The sequence below is a fragment of the Pseudochaenichthys georgianus genome, chromosome 9 (genome assembly GCF_902827115.2).
Source record: "Pseudochaenichthys georgianus chromosome 9, fPseGeo1.2, whole genome shotgun sequence".
Lineage (NCBI taxonomy): Eukaryota > Metazoa > Chordata > Actinopteri > Perciformes > Channichthyidae > Pseudochaenichthys > Pseudochaenichthys georgianus.
The window spans coordinates 31,833,658-31,858,987 of record NC_047511.1 but is presented as its reverse complement, the minus strand read 5'-3'; positions in this window follow the sequence as shown (position 1 = coordinate 31,858,987).

Genomic DNA, 25,330 nt, shown 5'->3' with positions numbered 1-25,330 from the left:
CCCGACAGCCAATAAAATCAAATCCCAAAACGTCTCGAACGGTTTAGTATTTTCTCCATTATTCCTCGCAGTAACCTTTTCTAAAACCAAGATACCAAATTAGAAGGCCTTTTATGAACTTTGATTGTACTTTGGCTCCGGTCTGCACTACAGGATATACCAGCATGGGTGAGACGCACACAAGAAATGATGTGCCAGACTCCCTCTACATGAACTAACCTTTAGCCTGCACCGTAAAAATGACTGCTTTTTCATTTCCCTCGAAGGGATGTGACGGGCATGGCAGTAATGGAGCTGATGAATGCCAGAATAAACAGACGGTGGGAGACAAGACAAAGACGAAGATGAATGTGTCTGAAAGGTTGGATTCTTGGCAGTTCTGAATTCAGTGAAAAACCTGGATTTCATTTTTGGAAAACCATCCGTTTGGATGAAAAAGACTTCCAGTGATTGTCCAGACGCTCGTGCACTTTTAAGTGATTCATATAGAAAGCCTTGGCAGAGGACCACAACAAATTAGCCAAACTGGTCATGGACGGACCAAGTGTCCCTGTCCAGCTCTCTTTGAACATGTGTCTGTGTTTATCACCTTTGGTTCTCCTGCCAGCTTCAGTGTGACACAGCTTTCACAACCATGGCTCTGAGAGGTGAAATTAAAAAGGCATCCATTTGTCCAATGTTTGTAATATTGGAATAATTGTTTTGGATAAAATAATTCTGCTTGCAATTAGAGGATTGCCTGACCTGCGCCGTATAGTGTTTCCCTGTACTGTAGCTCAATACTATAAATTACCCCGGCTATCAATCTGAGCAGCAAGATTGATAGAAGCCCCGCTTTATTTATTACATACAGTATTTATTTAAAATATTTACATTGGTGCACATCAGCAAAAAGTATGATTTGTCATGTATTGATGGTTAAACCTTTCCTCAAGCAGGGAAACATTACCAAAAGAGTGGCAGCTTCTCTTCATCTTATCACACCTTAAGTTGTCCTTAATATTAACATCAAGTTTAAAAAATATAAGGCCTGAGTGCCTACACTTGCTCTCTGTAGAAGGCTTCAAAACTTACTGGAGGCTCCACATTAGATTAATTATTCAGAATTCATGAGCAGTTTAAAAACACTCAATACATTGCTAATAACCCATTATTAACATTGTAAGGAGACATAAAGACATGTGTAAGTATTTTTAACATATTGAATGATGACATGACAATGAATTTTAAAAAGGTTAATTCTTGACCACTGGAAATAGTAAAACATCTCCATCAGTTTGCTAAATTCTTATGAAAGTAAAATATTATTAAATCTAACTGTGTATTATTATTTATTTATTCGTTTTTAAAAAAAATCCACTTTAAAGGAAACGTTTTTGATTAAAAAAATGAATTAATTTGAATTTTTTTTAATACATATAATAATTTAAATTATAAAATAAATAAATAAATGTTGAATAAAAACTTTAAAATTGCCTTATATCTGTTCACAACTCCCTCATCTGTTCTTACCAACACTGGCACTATGTATTCAAACGTATGCTGAGAATTACAGTCAATCTTTTTATGATAACAATAACATACCACATGATCTATAGTACCTGGATTCAGAGGTCAAAGGGTTCTTATTGGGCTTGGAACAGATATTTACTGCATGTAGCACAACCCCCACGATCACCCCTTAAGGGGCGATTTTGTATTGCTTGCCATAATGTCATATTTCCCAACATCCCTGAATGCTTTCCAGCCCCCAAGGGAGAAACAACAAAAATGGTAATTCACAGACAGGAAGTGGAGTGTAGCCTGTTACCGTCGTACTACAGGTGACTGTTTCAGTGGCTCTTTATTTCTTTGAGAGAATCAAGTGTATCGCTTGATTCAGTCATCATGAATCAGATCTATGGAGACCAGGACCATTTTACATCCATCATTGTAAGGACTTGCGGACAAATATTGATAAAGATGAGCACATGAGTTTGGGGCTGTTGTAACGTTTTTGATGTATTTCATCAGTTTTTTTGTTTGAAGAAATGTTTGAGGAAACACACTTTGCTTTAAAGAGGCCATAGTATGCAAATGTTCCGGTTTATAATTGTATTTGTGCCTCTTCTGTGACATGTTACATGCTTTAATGTTCAAAAAGTGCTTTATTTTTCTCATAATGCCAGGGTTTACGAATAGTTTGTAATTCATTTATTAATTAGGTCGTGAACACTTTATCAAGGTTCAAGGTTCAAGGTTCTTTATTTGTCATACGAACATAGCTAGTAGTAGTTATGTCGATTAAAATATTAGGTCACAGGCTTCTCCAACAGTGCAACACAATAATACAGAAAAACTGAAAAATATAGTGCAAGTAAATATTAAAAAGTAAATACAAAAAGAAAAATTGTTTAAAAAAAGTGAAGTAGTGAAATTAAGATTAAGATTAAGATGAACTTTTATTAATCCCTCATGGGGAAATTATTTCTCTGCATTTGACCCATCCTAGTGTTAGGAGCAGTGTGCTGCCATTTTGAACGGCGCCCGGGGAGCAATGTAATAAGAGTATATATGCAAGCTATTGGAATGATATCTTAGATAAATAGATAAATAATTACTAAGTAGCAGATGAATGAATCAATAGCTTTATAAATCATTAATAAGCTTTTATAAGACATGAGATAAACAGGGCAACTGTGACCGGTTGCTTGCCAAATAGAGAGCCCACATGTATCTGTACTGCTAAGCCTTATATTGGCTACCTATAGCTTACTTCGTCTTCTTCATCAGCCAGCATCCTTGGTATCTGTTGCTCACTGAGTTGATTCTCGCTAAGTAGCCAATATAAGCAGTGGCGGAGCTGGGGGTGGCCGTGGCTAAACACCCTCACTACGGGGGCCCAAACAATTTTAGAACATTAAGAAAAACATGTTTAGTAACCTTTCATCAGTCATCAAGAATTAACATTAATAGGACGTTATATTGATAATGTACTCACTAAACTTACAATTAATTTAACTTATTTTCTTCCAAAAGTTAATTATCCAAAGCCTCTGTACACCCCCTTCTATTTACATGTAATGGTTTGGTCCTGCCTCCAAACGCGGTGCAGCACTGTCGGCACTTTCTAGCAGAGAGTGAGAGCATATTAGGAGCAGGGATGCTAGTACCATATGCCATACATTTTTGCATACATTCACAGTAAATATTTATTCAGTATGATAGCTGTCTAACAGAAGTTACATTCATTTCTCACTTATTCTGACAATGTACTTAACCCCAAATAAAAGAACCCAATAAAAAGAGTTGTTAAATAATAGTAAAGTCACGTTGTAATAACAATAACTCATCTCTCTCGAGTTTTATTTTTGAGCTTTGCCAAAAGCCACTGTGTCAAGTGTCCTACTGTACTTGGGTTGCCGTCCGGAGTTGTCCAATATGGCGGACCATCTCGCACATGCGCAGTACAGATCGGGCAGGGGGACAGATTGGGTAGTGACAACCATGTCTCAACGACTAACAAAGTCAGGCTTTCAAAAGAGAAAAGAAAGGAGAGAAAGACAAGAGAGAGGGACTAAAGGGCGACAGTATGTCACCCAGTTTTTCAAAGAAAAGGTGGGTGTGGTCTATGAGTGGTAGAAATGTGTCTGTTAGCTACGCGTAGTCCATTGTAAATAATAATAATTGTTATGTTTTTTTTTTAGTAAGCTGACATTAAGTACTGTTAATATCTATACAGGTTTTTAATTTCACTCCTCTTTTAGCTGACATTTAGCAAATGCAGGTACATTTTTAGCAACTATTCATACTAAATCAGTTGTCCCTCCCCCTGGTGCCAGGACCAACAGATCCATCTCTAGACTTAGCAGCCCTGTCCCCGCATAAGTGTTATATTTTCACAGCGCAGTGTCAGTAAATATTGTGCAGTTAGTATTGGACTACAAGATAGATGCAAGCCTGTACAGGTTGAGTTATTTAAAGCATAAATGAGTGGGATGGGTTCTGGAGGTGTGGTTACAGCATTGTGCTTGGTTGGCGTGGCCTGGGCCTGGTGGTGGGGCCCAATGTGATATATTTCCATGGGGCCCAAAATCCCTAGTGTGTATGGCCAGTAAATGTGTGTAAACAAAACATTTACTGACTTTTTTAGGATAGCTTCAAGTAATGTTGTACAATTACAACCGGGGGGCTTACAGGGTTAAGGGCTATTGTTTATTGTTATTTACTTTAAGATGTTTATTCTTAACCTATCATTTAATTAAAAAACTCTAATTTAAATGACGTGTGTGTGTCTCTGTATTCCTGATGATACACTGAGAGAATGAGCTCATAGGGCTGCTTATCATCATAAGCTAAACAGTCTGTATATTGCATTACATTTGTATAATGTAAGCGTTGATACTTTGCCTGCGGGAATATGAAAAAAATAGTTAGATATACTGAATATTATTTGATCTATTCCACCACTTAATCCCAAATAATGTAGAGGTGTGTTGTAGGTGCCTTAAATAACCCCTTATTTTATAGTGAGATGTATTTTTATGTTCATATAATAGTGATTTCAATGCCACCCCAAAATGATCACTGGTTCCATCCTGGCCACCCCACTGAAAATGTCCTGGCTCCGCCACTGAATATAAGCCTTAGTCATCTTGCCAAATAGTGAGCCAGGTACTTGACCTTACCGAGGACTTCCACTTTAATTTGCATAGGAAATGTGAAATATGGATAGATTTACAGTGACAAATGTTCCTGGATTTGTCTCTGCTGAGCAATACGAAAATGTACAGTTGGCATTAATATTAATGCGTCATTATCAGCTGTCTGATTTCATAAATAAGTACAGCTGTGTCAGGTCTGGTATAGATCACTTTGGATAGGGCACACTTTGCAAAACCACACTTTGTGAATTTAATTGGTAAAATTGCAAATCAGGTAGTCAGCCGAATAACTCATTGTCACATTTAATCAATAAACTTTGTAAATCAACTCATTTCATTTATAAATGATCTTATATAGATCAGGCAACCAATTAAACAATTAGCATACATTTAGCAATTAATTAATTTAACCATTAATCACGACATTACAGTTCAAAATTTAAGCCAGCCGATTTGGGAGCAGACGTGCAGCCTGGCGTTGGAGCAGTACATCATGCCTGGGGAGTGCAGATTGTGACACAGCGAGATTTACTGAGCTAAAAATCAATGCAATTAGGAAAGAGGCTGGAAGCTGGCCTGGGGTCCGGTGTGGTCTTTAGGGATTTTTTGACACACACACAAAACTTTCTTTTCTTTTTTAAAATGTAATAAATAAATATCGAAGCACTGTTAAAGGTGCAGTGTGTTGCATTTTTAAACGTCAATATGTCATTGTCAAATTAATTGTGACACCTTGGTATAATTACCGCAAACAAACGAGACATCGGTCCAGATGATTGGTTGCCCCTGTCTCACATCACCTTTATTGATGTTAGCGCTTATCAAAATTAAGACCAAATTCCCCATAAAGCCCTTTTGATAACGACACCTTTGCTGCACGGTTCAGATGTTGCCATCAGCATTTCAGTGTCTGTTATTACAGTAGAAGGAAGCTTTGTCTCTATCTGTGTTGGAACAAAAGCAACTGCTTTCTGCTTTCTATACTGTATAAAGTGCAAGTCGTTTTCTTAAAGACATACATTTCCTTTTGTGTCTAAAAAAATAAGGTAATTTGAGGAGTTGACAGTTACTTGTAAGAGCAAAGTAACTAAGGGGGGTTAAAAAAGTAAGAATGGAAAAACATTTAAAATGAAAAAGCAATAATTGTTATTTTTTGGGGAGTAGTAGAACCGACTGAAAACACAACACTGAGTTATTGAACTTCATACTACTGATCTATTATTAACACATACTGTACATGAAACATGATTATGAGAGCTTTATTAACGTAACTTATTATTAATAACGTTATAATACTAGATGCTGGACTCAAAAGGGTGAAGACACCTGTGTACTGCAGGAAGTGCCAGGTCCCTCTGTGCTTCACTGTCAAAAGGAACTGTTTCAGGGAGTGGCACGACCTAAATACTGGAACATTCAGGTAGGTATAAAGTTCAGGTAGGTATAACATTTTGCGAGTGTTTATTTAAAAAAAAAAATACTTGTTGTTTTTATATACCTAGTGTGATTTTATTGTATAGTGTGTTGGTAAAATATTTGTTGTTTTTACAAACCTACAGTGTGGTTTTATTGTATAGTACGTTGGTAAAATGTTTGTTTTTACATGCCTATAGTGTGTTGGTAAAATGTTTGAAATAGATCTGCCCCAGTTGGAGTCAAATGTTACCTATGTTTCCGTTTTTTTTATTGTGCAAGTACACTTACACACAATGACCTACAGTGTAGTTTTATTGTATAGTGCGTTGGTACACTTACATACCCACACAGCTACACTTACACATACACACACACACACACACACACACACACACACACACACACACACACACACACACACACACACACACACACACACACACCTACAATTACACACACCTACACACACACACTCACACACACAAATATTTTTAACATTTTTTTTTTTTTTTTTTTTTTGGGGTGGAATGAATACCTATAGTGATGATTCAATGTAATACAATAATTGTTATAGTCTGGTACCTGAAAAAGGTCAAATGGCACTGATGGAACCAAATGTGCCCAAATGTGCCCAAAGCTTATTCCGCCTGGACTTTATTTACATAAACCTCTCTAAAAAGGTCAAATGTCACTTGTTTTGCCTCAATCTTGATACAGGGTACTTATTATATGTTATACTTTGGATCTCTAAAGCTTTTAGGCTACTAACCCATCATTCAAGGTTGCTCTTCACTATAAGTAATGGGTTTTCTTTAGGCGGAGATAGGAATTTACATTTTTTTGCTATGTTCCATCTGAATTTACTCTGCCTAAGAAAAATCTATATTGATTCTGACACTACATCCAACTCACAGATGTAAACTTGCTTTGACAACAACAATTATTCATATAAACCTTTTAGAAGTGAAGTTATAGTCATTTGTTCTGGGAATGTCATTTTCGAGCCTGAAACCTGAAAAACAGGCTCGGGTTGAACAGGTTAAGTTTGTGCCAGAAAACCAATATATTGAGCTAAGATGTTTACATTTCCCATAGTCTGTCTCATGGATCATTTGTGTGAGTCTGTCTCTACAAGAAATTATGAATATTAAAAATAAGAACTGAATAGAGTGTAGTATAGGCAGGACCGCATTTCTTTTTTTAAAAGGTTTGACCTGAACCTGGATCTTCGTCGGCCATCTGGCCGATAGAGCAGTTCTTTATGGAAAGAAAAATAAAATAGCTTGGATTGAATTTTCAAACCATTATGACATAATGATTTAAATAAGGGCAATTTCAGCGTTCGTGCTGGAGTCGATGTTCCTACCTTGTGATTGACAGTTCTCTGCCACGCCGCAGTCCTTTCTGGCTGCTCTCTGGGTTTTGTTCTTACAACTTTAACCCTTTCACATTGCTTATTCTCTTAAGGTTTAAATACAAGTTATTGGAACATGTTGGACCTTTGAAAATGTCTTGTTTGGCATGTTGTTGTACTTTCCTCAACCCTCGTGTGTTGCTTATGGTTGCATGAATCAAGATGGTGACATGCAAAACCCCAAATGCAAGGCTTCTAAACTATAGTCCACATAATAATGGATGACATCACAGTGACTATGTCTACTTCTTATATACAATCTATGTATTTGACAGACCTGGGAGTTGTTATAAGGCCACTATGTCAAATGGCTCAAAGCCTGTTGCTGTAACGTTATCCAGTTATTTTCACATTCATGGATTACACTTCCTCATTTATTCCATAGTTGCTTTTGGAAATAAGTAGGTTTTTTTACATCTTTAAGAATAAGCAGTAGCATCACCAACAGAACTTGTCTTTTAACAAGACTTCGAGAACATTCCCGAGCAGCAGCCCCACCTCCACATTGCAGCAGAGGGGAAGGTGAGTTCAGGCTTGAGATGTTGTGGAAAGCTGCCCTCAGACACAGGATGCGGGCCGTGTTGAAGAACTGTCCGGGCCTCGGCTTGCTGATTGTCTCATCTGTCTCGGCTAAGTCAGCAGGATGTGACAGCCGCCCTCTCTGTTACCTGCTGACCACTGGGCTTGGCATCCTCTCCACTCACCTGCCCCATCACCGCCTCCGCCATATCTCTATTCTTCGCCTCATTCTCACCTCAAAGTCTTTGCAGCAAGAATGAGAATCAACGCCTCGGTGTCAAAGAGGAGGGATGTAGGCTAACAATTTCCGACTGCGGACGTATATGTATCGGTTCCGGATGCTGACTCCTATTTGTTTGTCTTTGATAATACTCCCAATCTGAAGTGACAAACCTTCGCTTTAAACGTAAGTGACATATCTGGTTTTTCCTTCAGTTCACAGAGAATGTTGTTTTTTCTAAAAGTAATAAAAACAAAACCATTGTCAATGCTTTATGAAGGTTAAATCAACACAACAGTTGGGAAGTTGCTTGAAAATTCGTTGAGTATTTCTGAATATGTATGTAGAAGATCATCCTCACTGAGCTGGAGATCCTCACCGTCACTGTGATTGTTTTTCAGGTTCACTGTGTCATCTTGTCTCTGCGCCTGTCAATCTAAGAGGAACTGTACAGTACATCATATCAATGCCTGCCTGTGTTACTCTTCCCTGTGTTTTTCTTTTTGCTATGCAAGATGTCAAAATAATATCATGGTGTGTCATGTATGATTACTGTGCAACATGAAATATCATTTTTAGGGATATTTACCTTGTCAGATGCTCATATGCATCGGCTATAGAATTACGATATGTGTTTGATATTATCTTCATGTGGTGTATCAAATTTGAAAAAAGTGTACATTCACTGATACTTGCTGTATATTTCAAAATGTGCATTACAGCACCAAGAGTTGAATCATCTTCCAGTTGTGCAAAACATAAAAGTTGCAAATAGTCTTTAAAAAGCTATTTGAAAGAGAGATTTAATATTTACAATTTGAAGCTCTAATGTTGTAATTTTCTTTTTGTATTTCATCACATCTCCGTTTTACTCACTTCTCAGCACGGTCCTGATCCAAGACTTAAAGCAGCGACAAAAGCCGACTCGTCAGGGATAACAGATGAGCGTAGATGAACAGTGTCAGGTAAAGTGCTATGAAAGACATTTAATGTGTTTTATATCAGTGTGTCTGAATTGTCCAGGAACACTTGAATCACTCAGTGTCAACCAAATGTGGCGTAATGAGACTGGCCTCCTCTCATCTGAAGACACATGTCTCTCTGCTGTCACTCAGGCTAACGCAGGAAAAAGGGCTCTTTCCAGCCTTTTGAAGCACATGGGCTATATGATAGCGTTCCGCTTTGCATCAGGAACCTCTCATGCGGGATTATTTCATTACAAAGTCTCCCAGAGAGAGGACAGAGGTCACACTCTGGAGCTCATTCAAACATCTGGAGTTAAGGAACATAAATTATTAAATGAGGCAGCAATCTGGATTGAGACACCTAACTATTTTTCATGGTGCACTTGAAAGGAATTCTATTTCCAAAGGCTGAAAAAACATTAGATATCTTTGCTTTCTTTTTAAACGCTCATGTCTACCAAGCTTGAGCTGTTTTGAGCATTTGATTCGTCTTGGCTATGAGCCCCTCTGCCTGTGGTTGAGCTGTGCTTCTTCTACTGCCATGACACAGCCCGGCCTGACAGGAGAAGCTCTGCTAAGGAGGTTTTTGTTTCCCAACAGGATGTTTCTTGATTTCTATTTGGAAAACTCTGAGTTTCCTCCATTGTTGCCAGCACAAACAGGGTCCACTGGTGTCACAGACTATAAAGGAGAATCTGTAAGGAGGATGTTTTGTTGTTCTTACCAAGGCTGACTCTGAGGCGGGGGTAAGGAGGTTGTTGATGGGAGGGGCGTAGCCTAGCGTCTTAGCCTTGGAGAATCGACTTTGAACGAAGAGAAAGATCTCTAATTATCCTCACCTGTGCCCGGATACAATGGGAGGGTCGAGATGAAGCCATTAGCTGTCTCTCCACTGGCACCACCAAGAGTTTGTATACATCTGTGTCTTATTTTCTTTTCTGGCACAATCAGTCCAGCAAGCTAAGCAGGCATGACCGGATTTGGCAAGTTCCAAGGACTTTGGCAAAGTTAGACAAGGAGGAAGCGGTGAGATGTAGAGAGGGGGATGAGCTGGCAAGGACTCTGTGTTTGCTTTCTCCCCTGCCTGTTACTTGAGCGGGGTGTGTTGCTTGGAGAGGCTGCTGTGTTGGTCAAAACAATCCACCGAAGGCTGAAGGAGACAGATATGGAGAAAGTTGCGTAGAGAGGGGGGTAGAAATGTGATTAAATGCGGTTTCCATTACACGTTATACGGTGGAACTGTAATTCTGGTAACAAGCAGCAGAGTCTTTCCACGCAGGTTATCTCTGTTGTGCGGGGTGCTGTTCAAGATTATTGGGATACTTAAGCTCATCTCCCATTTGACTCATAGTGCTTGATAGAAAGAGGCTCATTGTGATTTCAGTATTGTCAGTTTTGATTAGCTGAGTCAAGCCTTTGTCCGGCCCTGCAAGTGTGCATGTCAAAGCTGTTTACGAGCAATGACCAGATATGAAGCCCAGACTATTGCGGTCATGTAAACAGCCACATCTGTTTGAACCCACCTGCTCCCCAGTGTTTACTGGCCCTGTAAATAATGAAACCCAGCATATGACTGCATAAAACAGCTAGACAGCAAGACTGTTCATGAATAATAATAATAATAATAATAATAATAATAATAATAATAAATAATAATATTAATAAATAATAATGATAACAATGATACATTTCAAATAAAGAGTAATTTTATAATACTCATTAAAACATTACAAGCAAGCGGCAGCAAGGAATGTGCATGAATAATAATAATAATAATAAATAATAATAACAATAACAATGATACATTTAATATAAAGAGTAATTTTATAATACTCATTAAAACCATGATTAAAACATTACAAGCAAGCGGCAGCAGCAAGGAGTGTGCATGAATAATGATTATAATTATTAAAAAGATAATAATAATAAATGTCATCATCATCATAATCATAAGCAAAATACAAATAATAATAATCATTATAATAATCATAATAACGTAACAACAAAGAGTACTTTTATAATACTAATTTAAACATTACAAATTATGTAAAAAGACACCTTTAAATATAAAACAGACAGCATTAACTACATGTGCAGAGCAGCATTAAATCATTCCATTACACAATAACTTATAAGCATTATAAAACAAAACAGTGTGTCAAATAAAAATAATCCTAACCCTAACCCAAAAGTCTATGCATGTATTTTGGTCAAGCCCATTTTTTCCTCAGTGCTATGTACATTCATTCATTTACCTCTTTATTTATTTATATATCTCCCTCAGTGTTTGTTTTCATTTTAGTCCCTTGAACCTTGCCACCCTGCGTGTGACACCCGGGCAGTGAGCGAAGACGAAGAGGCGGGCTGGTTCAGAATGATCACTATCATTAACATTCACGGGGGGTTCACTTATCATCCCTGACTGGAGGGACATGGCAGCCATTATGAGACGTCCGCAGGTGGAGCGCCATGATACATATTGCATCTTGCCACAATGGATTTATGTATTCAGCAACAAAAGAAAAGTCTAATGAAAAAATACAGAAGGCAATCCTTTATTCCTCGCTCGAAATTCAAGTGAGGCCACCATGTCCTGCGATGAGGAGGAGCGCCGGGGAATTCCAGGGCTGAACGCTGACCTGTCACTCAGGCTGTGTGCGAGGGGCCACACCACTCCTCACATTGGGCCCTTGTTTTACTGCAAACATTGGTGCTCATATCCCTTATCATAATTATTCAAAACAAAGGCATGGATTGACTATGGCATTATTTTTTATTTTCTTATTGTCAACAAATCTCATGACCTCAAAAACCAAACCAATGTGATATATGTTATTGTTCGGGGTAATAGACCTCCATTGTTGTTCACGCACTATTAAAAACATATCACTGAACCACGGCTTTGCACTGGGCGACATGTTGCTTTATTACCATGAACACCCACACTTTCAGAGTGCATCTCATACAAATGCTATAAACACCTGCTTGTCCATTCATCTACTGTAAAACCAAAAATAATCACAGAAAAATTCATCAAATTTGCTAAAAACGAAGAAAACAGGTCATTACTAAACAATTTTTTAGAAATGAAAGCAATTGTCTTTTAACATTTTTGTATTGATTTTCATCTTCAGGTGTGCTTTGGACTTAGAGCTACAGACCCAAATATTATGATACGGACAAACACTTTTGGCTTTCTTCTTTTCATGGTTGACAATGAGAAAAATATGTAATAATTCCAGCCCTAATCTTCAAGTAAAGACAAGAAACATGACATGTTTTTATGTGTACATGTCCGTTTTGATACCTCTTCGACACCAATCAAACACAATGCTAAATGAGTTTTGATAGGGGTTTGAGTTCCTGCATTGTTACATACTGTACTGTAAAGGACTTGCTTTTTCCTCCATTACCACTAATTGTTCAAAATGAAACATGAGCTGATAGTTGTTTAATATGAATGTTATTCGAAGGGATACTGGGCTGGTAGGGATATCACAGCACTGGGAGACTCCTTTTTATTGTCAGGGGATCTTTTGTAATTGTAGTGCACGTGAACCGAAATGACCACACAAAATAATCTCTTTCTATATCCGCTATTAATGACATTCAAGGCATCCATTTTATTAATGTTGTGACAGATTTATAAAGAAATAATCATGCACATAAGTACAAATTAACCAGTAGGATATTTACCTACATGTAATATTTGATCCTATACGTGATTATGATAGCATAAGGTAGTGCTTAGATTCCAATTAAAAGAAAAGGCTACTGCTCCTCGACAGATTTCTTATTCTTGATTAAAGACACCATTTCTATTCTGACATTTCCTTGAGTAAAAAGGCTCCCAGTCCAGTAATAACCTAATTGGAGAGAAGCCTCTAACTAGTGTTGCTCCTCTGTGTCCCTGTGTATAAATAGAGTCTATAATGGACTGAGGTGTGATGCCATCATTCATCTCTGCTCAGAAACACTCCAGGTTTAGGTCTTAGCTCATTTTCCTAATGATGCTCTTGTTTTAGGTATGTTTTCACTTTAAGGTTTGTAAGATTCCTGCTTAATGGACACTATTCATCACAGGCTTCTGTACCCAAGTCCGGTTTACCCAGGAAACTTATTTGACATAACAAATTGCCAAAATGAAAGGCTCGTCAGCCAGGGAATTGGTATATTTTTCAAACCAATAGGTAAATGTGTGCACATCCCAGTCTGTCTTTGAGGTCAGGCTCCATTTGAATGTTCTGTTCACTGTGGGTGTGTTCTCTGCTGTGGTTATATAATGATGGCAAAATCCCTGACAAATTAATCTATTGTTTGCTAATTTACTTAACATGGCTGTGTAAAGTGCTTTTTAATTTAAAAATGTTAATTGACTAAAAGAGGCATTCAGTGCCAAATTCCATTGGCACCAAATAATGAGAGGTCTCCTAAAAGAAAATTGCGTCTTTTGGGAAGGATTTCCCATATGATAGCCTCCGGTTATGCCATGCCTTTATGTGGTAGATTACTCCCTGGCTCCAGCCCAAAAAATCCTGCTTTTTAACCACTGCTTCTCCCATTTGCCTCAGGATGCTCATGGGCTGGCAGGTTGCACAACACATTACCATCCTGCAGCAGCTCTTAAAACACATTTTAGCCCTGAAACACAGCTGGCGTCTTGGCCAGCACTGCTGTGTTGGGCATGGAAGGACCAAACGTGGATGTTAGAGCGAAATTAAAATGGAACCCAGTTGGAATGATGAGAGTGGATGTGTGCCGAGGTGTTTGTGCACTTTTCCTTCCCAACACATCCCCTGTGCTGAACTAACAACTCTTTGCAAGAGCAGGCTTTGATTATTGTAAACTAATTTCAAAGACATTATACATTTGTGAAAGAGGGAGTTCACTGTAATGCAGTGCGTGAGAGAGTGCTCACATGCATGGCTGCCCCTGTGTGCACGAGTGTGTACTAGCTCATGCCAGATTCAGGGTCTATGTGTAGAGTTATGTGTTGCTAAACATCACTAAGATCCAACAGCCCAGTGTGATGCCTTTGGTTTCCAATCTCATGCTTCACGCCTGCTGCCCCTCTATCATGGATTCTTATTTACAAGCAGGACCCTCGCTGAATCCCCTGAGGAGCAGATGATGTGCAGGTCTAGGTAGAGACCATATCCCATGAATACTGTCCCTATCACTATGAATACTATTCAAGAGTTCCAGTAACTGATCCAGCTGGCGTCACCATGAGCAGGGCAATGAAAGCTGTCAACTTGAAAACCTCTTTACTTCAAAATCAGGTTATTTCACATGTGAGTAGATGCCTATTGTCAGTTTCAGGAAGCAGAACGAGATGAAACCCTGCAGATTATTAATCTCAGAGATATAATGAACTAACGGCATTGACTGATTATTTTTTCTATATCCTGGAGCTGCTGTGGTTTTATTTAACAGAGCGTACAACTCTGCTCCACATTCCCTCTTTTTAAATGCATCATAAATTATGTCCTATCTTTAAACATGCCCAAAATGAAATGTGCAGGAGGAGGAGACCGTAAATATGAGCTGTCCGGTGCTCCTCCTGTCCATGTCATCAAGATGAGTGCATTCGAAAGCACCATGGAAAGCTAATTGTGGATTTCTGGCCCAGAAACACAAGCCCCCATAAATATGTGTTATTTATTTACTTCTTTTAATGTTTGTACACCTCATGTCCTCAAGATAAAAATAGATTAATGCCTTAGAAGTTCATGCAAAAGCACTCAAACAGAAAGAAAAAAAAGAATAGATATGGCTAAATAAGTCACTTGTCACCTTCAAAATGGCTTTTTATTTTTTTCTACCACAGAAACCATAAAGGTAAATCCTAAAAAATATACATTGCGACAACATTTGGATTGATGAACATAGATGCATAGTGTGGCCTCAAAAGTTAAATGTAAATCATACTTTATATATACTTTACTTTGATTATGACACAAAAAATCAACATTTGTTGGTTTTAAATCTGTTCTAAAATAAATGTGAAACTATGTGTGACTTCTGTAGAAAATATGACCTGTAAATTCAGATTAAAAATAAATAATAACATTTGCGAAAAAGGGATAACATTTTTTTCTTTTTTTCTATTTGGTATTACATCAAAAAAGGAGACCTGGATTAATTCTCCTGCATAAGATTATAGATTAAAAAGCTTCAGTGAGTTGTACTGCACTGATATAGAATTGATGCACAGTGAAGAACTTCTTCAATGGCGCACACTGTTTTCAGCATTCTGATGGATGAAGGAAGTTTGTTGAAGTAACCTGATGTGGTGAGCTGAAGGTGGATATCCCACAACGCTGCAGCCCGCCACCTCCCATTGTCTTGATAGGGGAGCAAGAGATGTACAGCGGCCTCAAATGGAGGTGGCATCTGGTGCCCAATTTGTCATGCCTGAATTACCCAGGAGCTGATAAAGGCTGAAGTTTTAATAAAAGTTGGGAGCAGCAGATAGCAGGTTGAAGGACACTGATGAAGTGTCTTGGGGCCTATTTCCAGCTAGAGATAAGAACCTACAGGGAGAGGTGGGTCGAGGGTCTAGAGCAGTGTGATAATACGCTGATGCTGAGGAAAAAATAAAAAGTGCTGTTGAAATGCAACACAGCACACATAATGGAAAAAATAATAAATAAGCAAATAAATAATGATGATGATCTAAACGAGGAGAAGCCAGGGTGGAGGCTGTGGAGTCCTGAAGCGTCTCTGCCTGTAATTTGGCCACCCGCCAGCAGCCATTGCTCACCCTCAGCTGCGACGGCAAGCTCCAGATGTGCCAACGGCACGTTTTGGATTTTGCCAGCTGACTGCACCGTTTGATAGCCCGCTCTCTGGATGCCCATCACCGGCCGCAGAGATAGAATTAAATGATGATGATCTTCCCACAAGTTGGGTGAGGAAACAACGCATATAAATCTTGATTTCATCTCAGCGTGAGAAGTCTTTATCCATCATCACTCTTAATGAACAAGTCATTAGCTGCGATGAATGGCGCTCTGGGCTCCTGCTTGCCACTGCTGCTTTTGTTTGCAGCTTTCAGGGGCAACTTCCTGTGCCCTTTGAGAGGGTCAAACTCATTTCTCCAGATGTGGGGTAACCTCTCTGCTCCTGGGGTGGCTGCACACCCATGTACTAAACAGGGCCTGGAAAAATGAGGATATACTGAGGGTTTGTCTGTTTTTGCCACATTGTCTGTCCCTCAGCAAGTCTCTGTGTGCGCTATCATCCAGAGAAGCCCATTAGCAAACTCGGTGGCCGCCTATTATGGTAATTATATGTGCACAATCTTCCACTTGATGCAAGCTTGCTATGTAAACAGAAAAAGGCTTTTTGTTGTACTGTAATAGAAAACTACTGAGGAGATGTAAAAACCATGCTGTGCTCTACAGCTACTCTGCAATACAAATATATACCATCAACAGCTACAACACAGGGTTTTTTTTCTCTATCAGTAAAACTGGATCAGGCTTGAATGGAAACTGCTATTTCCTGTGTTTGAAATGAATAAGCTGTTGGGTGACCAAGCGTTCTTCAAGACAAACACTTCCTCTGAGCTTTCGTTTTTGTTTTTAATCATTGTGCTACTAAGAGCATTGTTAAAGAATGTAACAGTGTGCACCATATACCCCGAGGCTACCCGAATCTAAAACACCTACATAAAAGTTGGATGAAACTGTTGTGATCTTCTCCTCTGAAGAACAACAATGCTTGAAATATGAAAAAAGGAAGGCATCAATCCAGCTGCACGGCAGTAAATGTGAAGAGATAAAGGTTGACACGAGATAATTGAAAATATCTGGCACTAATACACCAGAGTCTGTGTTTGTATTTGAACATAAAGGAGAAGAGTGACATGTGACTTTCCTTGTTAGTGACAGCTGCCATGTTCCCCAGTCTGCAGGGACGTACTGTACTCCAGGATTCATCTGACTTGTACAGTGTGTCTGAAGTTCCTCAAATCCCCCGAGACACATCTTTGCATGTTTGATGATTTTCCTGAAGAGAGGTTCCAGTTAAATCTTTTCAGAAGTTTTGTGCTTTGAATTCCCTTAACGTTTAAGTCCTAGAAATAACAGAGGTACCGGTGATAGCACATTTGTAGCAACTGTTTTACCCATGGGATTTTTTTTCTGCTCTTTTAAAACAATGTTATAATTTCAGTTTCTATATCAGTGTATCCAATGAGCAATGCTATCACTACACTGTGGTTTCCTGGTCATCAGTCTAATGCTTCAGTTGATGAAATAGAAATGTACTGATGTTGTGGATACGCACCATATTTATCTGTGTTTCCAGTTTCAACACGCGCTCAGTATAGGTGCAGAAGTGAAATACCCATTACTGCATGTGTCAGTGTCATAAACAATAGCGTCGACTCCTCGGAAGGAGGCAGAGCGATAATGGAGGCAGTGCATCAATGTTCAGCACAAGGTCTGCAATTCACACCAGGAGAACACTCACCTGAGCATCAGCAATGCTGCGAGGAAATGGCATTAACAGGAGTGGATGTGTGGAGGAGCATCAGTTTGTAAAACAAGCTCTGGATCCACACGCAACTTAAAGGGTCAGTTCACTCAAATCACAAAAGAATATCAAATATGTTCTCAATTACCCCTAGTGATGTAGAAAGTGTCAGTTGCATTAGCTGAGGCTTTGAGATAACTGCCACTCCAGCGCATTAATACAGTGGTGGTGAACTGAATATCACTTCTGGGGCTCAAACTGATAAACTCAGGAGATGTTATCCAACTGTGAAATGTATTATGTGTTGGGAAATCAAATGAGTTATTCTTAGTCCAATGGAAATTATCTGCAGGATTAAATGGTTGAACTGGCCCTTTAAATATAGAAATTATCGTATTAAAGGTACTGTGTGGACTGTAATTCTCTCGCCAACATGCATTGTGACCTATAACAAGCATTGAATGCATTTATTTCCTAATAAAAGGATTACAAAAGTGTTTTTTTACACATAAATCCTGCATTGTTTGCAAATGTAACTTATCATTTTTTTTCTCCTGCTGGCACATTTTAAAGTTCCTTGGTGAATTACAGTCGCCAACTGTTGGTGTGTGAAAATGTCTGCAGAAAAGTGTATTGCATTGCCGTGTGTACATTTGAAACAAACAAAGCAGAGGCACTATTGGAGAGTGATCAAAAGTCTTTATTGATTTGTATTAAAAATCACACATTAGTTATAGTAAAAAGGCTTTCTTTCAGTACAGTCCTGAAAAAAAAGAAAGTTTAAGAGGCTTTACTGCATGCACAGTATTTCTGGCATTTATTTGGATCTTCCATATTTCAGGTCGAAAGGTCTTTCTCAGCATAACTGCATCCAAACTCAGCTTTGATAATGAATAATAGAGGAGCTAAAGTCTTCAAGGGGCTTAAGTCTATAAATCAGTTGCATACTCTCATGACCTGCTGTGTGATGGTGCCTGAGGCAGAAAGTGCAATTACTTAAAATAAAATAAAGAATACAACCACGGAGGGGCTTCCTAATCTATGGCAGAACATATTTAGAAGTTGTATTCAGAGAGACAGGGCTTTATTAGAACACAATGAGAATAGTTGTCGGCACTGAGCTGAGAAATGTTGGTCTGAAGGATTTGATGTAAACTTCCATTCACCCTCATCAACACTCTCTTTAGTTTAACCTGCTACCAAAATGGCAACTATGGTTGTAGCTTTGAAAGGTTCTTTACCCAAATCGTAAGAATGACTTCCTAGACAGTTACAGGGAAGTAATCCATCCAGTAAATGCTAGAAACTTCTCTAATCCTTTTACTCATTTAGCACAAAGCAATCACAAAACAGCAGGTAGGTAAGGCAAGGCAAGGCAAGTTTATTTATATAGCACCTTTCAACACAAGGCAATTCAAGGTGCTTTACAAAAATGAAAGACATTCAGACAAAGGCATTTAAAAACAGTAAAATATAATAAAAGAAACATTAAAAGAAGAAATACATGAATAAAAAGTTACAGTGCAGTTTAAGATATGAATAGTTCACACAGAAGTTCCACTTTACTGATGAACACAACGGCTCAGTTTCAATTAAAAGGAGCGACAAAAAGATAAGTCTTCAGCCTGGATTTAAAAGTAGTAAGAGTTGCAGCAGGTGCAAACCTGCAGGTTTCTGGAAGTTTGTTCCAGATATTTGGAGCATAATAACTGAACGCTGCTTTACCATGTTTAGTTCTGACTCTGGGGACAGAAAGCTGACCAGTCCCTGAAGACCTGAGAGATCTGGATGGTTCATAATTTAGCAGAAGATCAGAAATGTATTTTGGGCCTAAACCATTCAGTGCTTTATAAAACAGCAGCAGTATTTTGAAATATATTCTTTGACACACAGGAAGCCAGTGTAAAGACTTCAGAACAGGAGTGATGTGATCCACTTTCTTAGTGTTAGTGAGGACTCGAGCAGCGGCGTTCTGAATCAGCTGCAGCTTTCTAATAGATTTTTTAGTGAGACCTGTAAAGACACCATTACAGTAGTCCAGTCTACTGAAGATAAAAGCATGGACACGTTTTTCCAAATCCTGCTGTGACATTAGTCTTTTAATCCTAGATATGTTCTTTAGGTGATAGTAGGCTGATTTAGTAATTGTTTTAATGTGACTGTTGAAACTCAGGTCAGAGTCCATGACTACACCTAGATTTCTGGCTTTATCTGTTGTTTTGAACATTGCAGGCTGAAGCTCAGCGCTAACTTTTATACGTTCTGCCTTGGCTCCAAAGACCATTACCTCAGTTTTGTCATTGTTTAATTGGAGAAAGTTCTGACACATCCAGTCATTGATTTGTTCAATGCACTTACTCAGTGTTTTAACTGGAGAATAGTCTCCTGGTGAAATGGTTATGTAAATGTGTGTGTCATCCACATAGCTATGGTAACTTATTTTGTTGTTTTTCATTATCTGAGCCAGTGGTAGCATGTAGATGTTAAAGAGAAGAGGCCCCAAGATGGAGCCTTGAGGAACCCCACATGTCATATTTGTCAACTCAGATTTGTATTTACCTATAGAAACAAAGTTGTTTCTGTCCTTTAAGTAGGATTCAAACCAATTTAGACCTGTTTCCGAAAGTCCCACCCAGTTTTCTAGTCGGTCTAGTAATATGTTGTGGTCAACAGTGTCAAACGCAGCACTGAGATCTAATAATACTAACACTGAAGTTCTGCCACTGTCTGTGTTTAAGTGGATGTCATTGAAGACCTTTACAAGAGCAGTCACAGTGCTGTGGTTTGGACGAAATCCTGACTGGAACACATCCAAACAGCTATTTAAATGCAAGAAATTACTCAACTGTTGAAAGACTACTTTTTCAATAATTTTACCTAGAAGTGGGAGGTTTGATATGGGCCTGTAATTGTTCATGACTGAAGCGTCTAGATTATGCTTTTTTAAGAGCGATTTAATGACTGCAGTTTTCAGGGCCTGTGGAAAAACACCTGAGTGAAGAGACTTGTTTACTATATGAAGTAGATCTGAGGCCATGCAAGGAAAAACATTTTTGAAAAACCCTGTTGGAATAATATCAAGGCAGCAAGAGGAGGATTTCAGAAGTTGTATAATGTCCTCTAGGTTTTTATCATTAATCTGATGGAATTGTGTCATGGTGTTTGAATTGATAGGTAAACATGAGCTCCCACACAGTCTTCATAGGAGGCGCAAAATTATAGAGTAGTACCCGGTATTGAAGTGTTGAATATGGCAGCTTTCTCCTGGATCATAGTGTAGGGAAAACAGTCGTTATACAGAAATAACACAAGCATCTGTAAGTAATTCAAGAACCCTGAAGGCAGGAGAGACTGAAAAGAGTCAAGGGAAGCTTATAAAAGTTAACAGCATTTAATTACACAAAAGATGCGGTGGTGGACAAAATGAAATTACAAGCGGAGACCCTCTCCCCATCTCCCGTCAGCCCAGGTCAGCAGGTAGAAGAGGTCAATTCTTGGCTTGCTCTTCCTGTTGTCATCTGAGGTCTTCTCCTATTGGCCGGCGTCGTCGGGGGGCGGGTCCAATGCAATTCCTGCCTTTTTCTGTTGTTAAATTCCAAATAAATGAGTGCTAAACCCTGTGTGCTCAGTGTACAACATCACATGTAATTTTTATTTCACCTTTGATTCACGGTTTGAAAATGCAGCATTTCGCCACATGCTAATGATAACCGGAAGTGAAGAATTTTCAGAATAAAAGTATTAAGTTAATAGTTAGTGTGAACTTCCGTTTTTTTCAGAATAAAACTGATTTAAATTAAATAGTGTATTTAATTCAAATTACGCCATATCAACATTGATTTTAATTTCTAACACATCCCAGTGTCCTTGTTTGATTCCCTGATCTCAGCAAATGCTTGACAGCCTTTATAATGTTCTTATCCGGACGTAAAAGCCGCAGACTTAACACGAAGTTAAACTCCACTCAAAATGAAGAAAAAGAGTTGTCGTCGTAGTTGGGAAACTTTACTGGTAACTCCTTCACCATGACATGGAGTGAAAATTGCAACAATAAATACAGAATACAAAACGATCTTAGGCTGCGGCCACACGAGGACGAAAACGGCTAAACGCATAGGATTAACGCAAACGCAATCGCAAACAAGCTTCCGTCCACACGCAATAGTTATCCGGATAGTGTCTGTCCACACGAGACCGCTACGTTTAGCTCCAACCGCTGGAGAAGCTGCAGTACATATGCAGGAGCCTGTACGTGGCGCTGTAACTTCCTCCACAAAAGCAGCGAAGAAGCATGGTTGTCATGGTTGCCCTTCTGTTTATTCTCCGCGGTGGGGGCCGAGGGAACCGGGCAGAGTTTTTCGCCAGTCAACGTGTATTAAAGTTGAAATCTTCCGGACAAAATTATAAAAGTGCCGGTCAAAGGTCTTCTTTGTTATTTATTGAGCTTTAAAACAAATGAATAACGACTCTATATATTATAATAATAAAATACACGGAGCCTCTCTTTTTCCTCCCTCTCTTCGGACAGCGTCAGTGAACACAATTCCAAAAGTATGGAAGTCTGCTTATGTCTTGCCTTTACTGAAAGGAGGGGAGGCAACTATTTTAAATAACTATAGGCCAATCTCTAAATTGTCAGTTCTGGCTAAGGTGCTCGAACGCTTAGTGAGTGAACAAGTAAAGGAGTTTTTATGTATAAATGATATCCTGTCTAAACATCAGTCAGGATTCAGAAAGAAACACAGCACCATCACTGCGACAATGAAAGTGGTAAATGACATTACTACTATTTTAGATAATAAGCAGAGTTGTGCAGCTCTGTTTATTGACCTTTCCAAAGCATTTGACACCGTTGATCATCGCATTTTAAAGCAGAGGCTACTCAGTATTGGCATATCTAGCAATGCAGTGGGGTGGTTTGTGAACTACCTCTCTGAAAGGTCCCAATGTGTTCATTTTGATGGACTGTCTTCTGAATGGTTAAACATTTCTAATGGTGTACCACAAGGTTCTGTTTTAGGACCACTTTTATTCTCCATATATATTAACAGTGTAGGTGATAATGTGGATGAAGCTACTTTACATTTTTATGCGAATGATACTGTGATGTATTGTGCAGGTCCCTCCATTAAAGAGGCTGTTGTTAAATTACAAGCTGTTTTTAACACTATTCAGACTCAGCTCTCTGAATTAAAGCTTCTTTTAAATGTGGATAAAACCAAGGTAATGCTCTTTTCAAAAGCTAAAAAGACACCAGAGCCTGTTTTAGATATTGTAACTATGCAAGGAACAAAACTTGAAGTTGTTGCCTGTTACAAATACCTTGGTATCTGGCTTGATGATTGTCTCTCTTTTAAACTTCATGTCAATAACCTGCTTAAAAAACTGAGGGTTAGGCTAGGTTTCTTTTTCAGAAACAAGTCCTGTTTCTTGCTTGAGGCCAGGAAAAGGCTAGTCACTGTGACCTTTTTACCTGTGCTGGACTATGGGGATCTGGTCTATATGAATGCACCTGCCAATTACCTGGGCAAATTGGATGCTGCGTATCACAGTGCTCTGAGATTTGTCACAAATTGTAAAGCGCTTACACATCACTGTACACTGTATACCAAGGCAGGTTTACCATCACTCTCTGTACGGAGGCTCAGTCACTGGTACACGTTTATTTATAAAGCTTTGTTGGGTAAACTCCCGTATTATATCTGCTCTCTGATAACACAGAGAGTTGCAAGCAGCTATTGTCTGAGGTCACATGATGTAGTCTTGTTAGATGTGCCAAGAGCAAGGACTGTCTTAGGTAAGACAGCTTTTATGTGCGCAGCTCCACTTGCTTGGAACAATCTTCAGCAAGAATTGAAACTGAGCAATCTCATTCCTCTGCATGTTTTTAAAGCTAGGCTAAATGAAATGCTTGCTGATACAATGGGCACTTGTAAATGTCTATAACTATGTATCCTGTAAATATAATGTATAATGTCCTTTATTGTTTTATGTTTCATGTGGAACCTATATGCTGCAGGTCTCCCTTGAAAAAGAGATCTATGATCTCAATGGGACCAATCTGTTTAAATAATGGTTTGAAATTAAATGAAAGTGTCTGTCTCATGCAGCAGCTCATCCAGTAATGCGTGACCCGGCCGACAGTAAAAATAAACATATTTATAACTAGTTTAGGTAGTTTGAGAGGTAATTAAAATAGCTAAGGGTGATGATCTGACTTGAAGTGTGTGTTTTGCTGCAGCGGGAGGAGCTGCAGGTGAGCAGAGCTGCGTGTCTCCGTCCTGTCAGATTAGACTTCACTCGCGAGAGAAAGATAAATAATCTGAATTCAGGGTGCAGTTTACTTTGACGTGGGGGTGAGCAGCAGATGGGGAGAGGCGGGGCTATTGCCTCATCATTATTGCTGTAGATGTTGCACAAACAACTGTAGCATGGTCAATAGCGTCCGGAGCACGATAGCAACTCTGCGATCCGCCATTGTTGTTGTTGTTGGTGGCGAAACACTTCAGCAATGGCGCGGGGTAAGCGGAGGTGAGCAGAAGAGGTGGGGAGAGGCGGGGCTATTGCGCAATCACTATCAGTGATATGAAAATGTTCGGATAGGGCGTACACACGGAGCCGTTTGACCCCCCAGAGAGTTGCGTATGCCTTTCTATCCACCTTGGGACCCGTTATCGTTTCCTCAGTCGTTTAGTGCCGTATTCGGTAGGGATGCACGATATTGGTTTTTTGAAACCGATACCGATACCGATAACTTCCTGCTTCTCAAGACCGATACCGATACCGATAACCGATAAAAAAAAAATGTACACCACTAATTATTTTAACACATTTTTTTCCTCGGCCGCCCCGTAGCTTCAGAGCGCATCGAGTTTAAAATACCATCTACACGCTGATGCTGACAGCCCCGCTCCTGCTGCCGCTTGTGGCAGACCACACTTCCACGCTCACCGGCAGGCACCGACTGGCCATCTGGAGGACCGTGTGTGTGTGTGTGTGTGTGTGTGTGTGTGTGTGTGTGTGTGTGTGTGTGTGTGTGTGTGTGTGTGTGTGTGTGGCCCGAGCGAGCGAGAGAGAGACCTTACGTGCATTGTTGTTGTTAGCATCTGGTGCTAGCTAGCTGCGCTAACGGATATAAGGAGCTGTTTAAATGAAAACAGAGGAGCGACATTTCGCCACAACTGCACCGAGCACTTGACTTTATGCAGGAAGCCAGACAGCGAGACATTGTAGGAGAAGTCAGCACACTCAGCTCGGATACATGAACATGATTGCAGCTTCCAGGCAGCTCCGGTTCGAGCATATGCCTTCAGTTGCACATAGCTCCAACGCACGCGCGCGCGCACACACACACACACACACACACACACACACACACTTTGTATTGTATTATTGTCTTCGTACGCTTCGATGGCGATGTTTCAGGTGACTGATCAGGTCCGAAGTATTAGGGAGCGCTGGATTTGTGAAGAACTCCCCTCTTCCTAAACCACTAATACCACAGTACTGGCAAAACGGGAGGAGCCGAGTGAAAAACAAGCGCCCCTCATCCCAATCCACCCACACCGCAGTAATTTTCTTTTTTTGTACCCAAAAAATATATTGTATATTATCGGGGCTATTAATACTGGTATCGGGTTTATCGGGATGACGTCATAATTCCTAATAT